The sequence below is a fragment of the Squalius cephalus genome (genome assembly GCF_949319135.1).
Source record: "Squalius cephalus genome assembly, chromosome: 18".
In the NCBI taxonomy this organism is placed as follows: Eukaryota; Metazoa; Chordata; class Actinopteri; order Cypriniformes; family Leuciscidae; genus Squalius; species Squalius cephalus.
Genome location: NC_137139.1, coordinates 15,050,247 through 15,056,077, shown reverse-complemented (window position 1 = coordinate 15,056,077; position 5,831 = coordinate 15,050,247).

The following is a 5,831-nucleotide window of genomic DNA, read 5'->3' as shown; positions in this document are numbered from 1 at the left end:
GAGCACAACTTTTTGTGTTCTACTTTAGTGACACAGGGAATTGATGCCTATTTTTCTTTTCCTTCCCGGCACTCAAGTCTGATTTCCAGCTATTTTAGTTGCAGTTTGCAGCCAAGTTCCCTCAAATCACAAGAATGTATCTCCTTTATTTAACTTAATAAAGTTGCTGATAGTTAAGCAAAATTAAAGATTGTTTATTTTAGAAGTAGAATAGCTTGCATTTACGCCCAGATCTCTTAGTGTACTGGAAGTGCTGGAGGGAGCATTATTGCATTTAGTATAGTGACCGAAGCTACAAGTTTTTTGCCTGATTGCTCTTGTCCTTTAACAGATTCCTAGGTTAACTAGGTGAAGTTGGTCTCCATACATATGGAAGCCATTTTTGTGGCCCTAAATTGGCAGCAGGGCATAGCTTTCTACAGAAACCAACAAATTGCAAGCACTTCTGTTGCCCAGATATATCTTTAAAATATTGTTCTTGGCAGAGCTAGTTTACTAACATAAAATATGATCTACTTGTGGTGCATTTGAGACTGTTATTGTTATGTGGTTAAATGAGAAAAGCGAGATTTGCTTTATTTGTCATTGGCATGTGATGCAACAATTCTTAGAACTTGGCAAGATTTCCCAGTCTCCCCTGTTTATGAAAAAGTGACTAAATTATGGTCCTTGAGATCTCGCAGCCACCCTGGTTTGGGCACAATTGGTTTCATTCTCAGTCAGCATGCTCAAGAGTGTCAAGATCTAAAAATAAAGAACCAAACCAAGCCCTGGAAGATTGCAGGACAGTATGTGAAAGCTGACCACTTGTTTAGGAGGAGACTGTGAAATACGCTGCGGTAAACTTGGAAATTTTCTTGTAAACTCTGAGGGTGTTGAGGTGATGGCTTTGTATAAACAATAGGTGGCCTTTTCAGAGTCTCTCACACGCCCTCTGTGGGTGGGTCATGTTGTGAGATCATCCTCTTCTAGTATGATCTGTTTAGGCATTACAACACATGCTGAGGGCCAAATGAAAGGAACCATTGCAAGCACCTTGGAGTTTTACATACAAGTGTTCTAAGGGCAAGATTGAGGGCCACTGTCCTGCAGAGTTTAAAACCAGCTAATCAAGGTCTTCAGAATCATCAGGCAAATGTGTTGGGGTTAGAGCAAAATTATGTTGAACACTGGCCCTCAAGGAGCAGGATTGGACACCCCTGGCTTGATTAGTGAGATTACCCATTCAGAACACTTTTGAGCTTGCGAGTCCAGGGGTGTCCAGTCCTGCTCCTGTAGAGCCTGTGTTCAGCATAGTTTCGCACTAACCTGCCCCAACACATAAGCATTGGAAGATTCTAGTCATTTTAAAGAAGTTAATTAGCAGGTTCAGCTGTATTTAATTAGGGTTGGAGATATACCCTGCACTAGTGGCACTTCGGGAGTAAGTTATAGAGAACAACTTTCAGAAAATGAATCCTGACTTTGGTTTGTGTTGTTTTCCTTCTTGTGCGGCACTGCAAGCCTGTTGGCCAGATGCAGTTGCACCACAGAGCCCAAAAGTTACCATGAAAGAATTGAAATAAACTGGAAGACAGTTAAAGGAGCTGCCCTAAACAGTCTGAAAAGAATTATAGTAAATTGGTCTTGCAAAAGTGTCTTCCCACCATCTAACCTTTCCTTCTGACAGGTAAAAGTCTAAGGGGCTGATTACATGACACCGTTTTCAACAAAAAAACGTAAAAAAATGTATACGTTTTATAGAACTGCGTTTTGGGTGCCTGAAAACGCAAACTTTTGAAAACGGGTTGCAAAGTGCACATTTTTGAAAACGTTCTCCATGTAAACAACAAGAACGTGAAGCTCTGCGTATTATGTGTTCAGTCTATAGTGTTTCATCACCATCTAATGGCCTGGCAGCAGAATACAGCGTTTTTAGTCGTTTTCGTGGATCCGTTAGCCTAGAAATCTAGACGCACCCTAGCGGCAGCAAAATGTATTTTGCAGCCAGGGTAGTCTAGCAACTCTCCGTTGACTTTCAGAGCTGTAAAAACCTAAATTGGGTCAGGCCAATCACATCGTGTATAGAGTAGGCGGGGCGGGTTTAACATAATGACGACATAATGCGACGGTTCCCTGCTACTTGAAAACAAAGAATGGCTGCTGCTGCTGGCGAACAGTCTTTCATATCGGCTTTGGCCGCGACTCTGGAGGACTTGGAGTTTTTCTTTGAGAAAAGAGCAAAGAACGGCACTTAAGTCATTCTTAAAAAAGGAAGATGTGTTCGTAGTTTTGCTGGCCAGATATGGCAAAAGTTGAATCTATCAACTAACGTTAGCTCCGCTGTTGGGAAAATGCTCTGGTTGGTTGAAGCGCTGCCCTATTGCGTGCAGAGGGAATTTGAAAGACAGCCGTTTATCCCGCCCCTCGGATTGAGCCGTGTCTATGGTGAGTTGCCAGACCTAAAATCTTGATGTAGGTCTGGCTTGCCAGGCTATGGATCCGTGTGAATGGGGATCGTTTTGACAATGGTGTCGTCTGTACGCGGAAAACTAAGGAAAAACGTATTAGTTTTAAGCATGTCGTTGTCGTGTAAGCGTACCCTGAATGTATAACAATTTTTTTTTAATTCAATTTCTTTAAAAAAATTAGGAAATCAAGATTTTGTACTGTCGATCTTATCATTATTATTTGTGTCTGCTAAGGTATTTGTAACGTGCATGTTGTCCGCTCTTTAACAGTGGTACTGTGGACTTTGTTGTTTTGTTTAAGTATTTCAGTTTTAATTTGTTTTCATCTGCAATTGCTTGTATTATCTTTGCCTAGTGGCCAATCCAGGGCATTTGTTTAAAAACGTTGTCTCAAGTGTTCACTTAGATTCCCATCTTCCCCCATCTGTCTATTTATCTTTCCTTTTTTGGAGCATACAGTCTTTGTTTTATCGTTCTATTTTAAGCAGTCTCTTCAGCTTTTCTCATATGACTCCTTATATTTTCTTCCTTCCTCCTTTCCTTTCTTTTGCAGCAATCAGAATAAAAAAAAAAAAAAAAAAGAATTCCAAAGTCCAGACAGAATCCTATGTTAAATCCCTTCCTTTCCATTCAGTTCATAATTAATCTTGTCAGTATAGTGTGTTGTCTCTCTGTCCTCTGTTTCCCTGCTTGAAAAGCCTCCCCACACCATTAGGAGATAGTGAGAATTATGTCTGCCGAGGCCTCTGCCAGGAGGACGTTCCCTGCCAAAAAGTGCTCGGCAGCTAATGGCAATGGCTGTTTTTTAGTTGATAGCATTTTGGAGGTTTTTCCTGCTGCGATCACTTCAGGTGTTGGAAAATGTGTGGCTGCATGCTAGGCTCATCGACTTCATGGGGTGCCAGAGTCTGTGTATCAGACAAACACATTTCATTAGAAACAGTCCATAGATCACTCAGTTCTCTATTTGCGTAAGGTGACGCATTACTTTTAAAAAATGTCTGGCTTGTCTTTTTTAATAAATTCAAAAATGCTTTAGTAGCGATGGTTTTGTCTAAGCTTATCTCGATGAAATGAGAATGTGGATTTTAAGGTGAAGTGTGCAATTTTAATCTTTTTATCTGGCCCAGTAAGCAACATTTGAGTGGGAATACCTGTTTGGATGAACAGTGAAGGTTGGGGAGATCTGAGATGGTCATTAACCACTTCATTAAAGTCAGATTTGGATTATTAAATGGACTTTTCTGGTAAATGTTGTTTTGAACCTCTTTGACTTTCATTGACAAATCTTTTGTGTTCTGCAGAATTAAGAAAGTCTTACAGGTTTGGAACAACTTGAGGTGAGTAAATGATGAAAGAATATTCATGTTTTTTCTTTAGGATGACCTCCTCGTTCTGTCAGGTTGAAAATTCACATGGATCAAGTTTAATCATATCTCTTTTTTCAGATGCATGTGATGTTTTTTTTTTGTTTTTTTTGTTTTTTCAAATGCATCTATTAGTTGAATTTTTTTTTCTAGAATTTTCAATTGATGATGTTTCCAGGTTGGTCTCATGTGGACCTGCGATCTCTGAACAACAACAGCACGGAACTCAGGCAGAAAAATCTTTTCTATGTACCTGAGAAAGTTGTTAAAGGGACTTTGGCATTCAGTAGAGACTTGGCCTATGAGTGCATTCAGATAGAGAGAGAGAGAGAGAACAGGAAAAGAGGAGGGAGGGGAAACAAGAGGGGCTGAGGAGGCACGAGTGGAATTTGCCTTAAAAGGGGTACGATTTAATAGTCCCACAGGCCACCCTGTCACCCCCATCCCCCTCCTCTCCATCTCTTATCCTCTTTTGAGAAAAGAAAAAAAGGTCCTTAGGAAAACTGAAAACATACAACAACAAAAAAATGTTCTTAAAGAGGCAGAGATAGAGAGTTTGACTCTCGGAGGCCTGATCAGGGTAAATCGTCTCTGAAGGGCCAATTCTGTTCACACAGGTTCTCAGTTACACAGCCTAAGCCCAGCAGCTACACATCAACGCTGCCAACTCGCATACCAGCTCAGCCCAAAGCCCTGCAGAGCTGCGGCTTCCCTTGCTGGTTGTTGTGGTCTGATATGCCATATCATTTCCTGGTGAATAGTCGTGGTTTCAGCTGGCCTGCTCTACAAGAATACTGGGAAAATATGCAAAGAAAAATGAGTGAAATGGATGAGTGAAGTCAAGAGAAGCATGAGAAATCCTTTTGAGGTTGGAAGAGCTGTAAGAGTTGCATGTTCTGCACTGTGGCTCCTAGAGACAATGTATTTTGTTTCTTTTGTCTTCATGTCTAAGCCGTACTTTGATCATGAATCTAACAAAAGGTCACATTTTGATGATGTGGTGCAAACTATAGAAGAGTTCTAAAGATACCTGAAGTGATTTTTAGTACTTTGATATGCAGTCACTAGGGAGTGTTCAGAGAGGTTGCTAGGGCTTTGCAAAGTGATTACTTTGGTGGTCTGGTGTTTTTGGATGGTTACTAGGGCATTGCTAGGTAATTGCTGCTGTGTTCTGGGTGGTTGCTTGGTGATTGCTTGAGTGCTATGGTGGTTGCTAGGGCATTTCTAGGGTATTCTGGGTCATTAGGTCATTTTTAAGTGATTTGTTGGGTGTAATGGGTGCTTGCTCTGGCATTGCTAAGTGATTACTAGAGGGTCATGGGTGGTTGCTAGGGCATTGCTATGGTATTCTGGGTTAATAGGGTGTTGTGAAGTGATTGCTTGGGTGTTCTGGGTGGTTGCTATATCATTGTTAGGTGATTACTAGAGGGTTATGGGTGGTTGCTACTTGCCAGGGCGTTGCTAGGGCATTGCTATTGTATTCTGGGTTAAAGGAGAAGTTCACTTTTAAAATGAAAATTCTGTCATCATATACTCACCCTCATGTTGTTTCAAAGCTGTATGAATTTCTTTCTTCTGCTGAACAGAAAGGAAGATATTTAGAAGAATATCAGTAACCAGACAGTTTTTGGGTCCCAATGACTTCCATAGTAGGAAAAAAATATACTATGGAAGTCATTGGGACCCAAAAACTGTCTGGTTACTGATATTCTTCTAAATATCTTCCTTTCTGTTCAGCAGAAGAAAGAAATTCATACAGCTTTGAAACAACATGAGGGTGAGTATATGATGACAGAATTTTCATTTTAAAAGTGAACTTCTCCTTTAATAGGGTGTTGTGAAGTGATTGCTTGGGTGTTCTGGGTGGTTGCTATATCATTGTTAAGTGATTACTAGAGGGTTATGGGTGGTTGCTACTTGCCAGGGCGTTGCTAGGGCATTGCTATTGTATTCTGGGTTAATAGGGTGTTGTGAAGTGATTTTTTGGGTGTAATGGGTTGTTGCTCTGGCATTG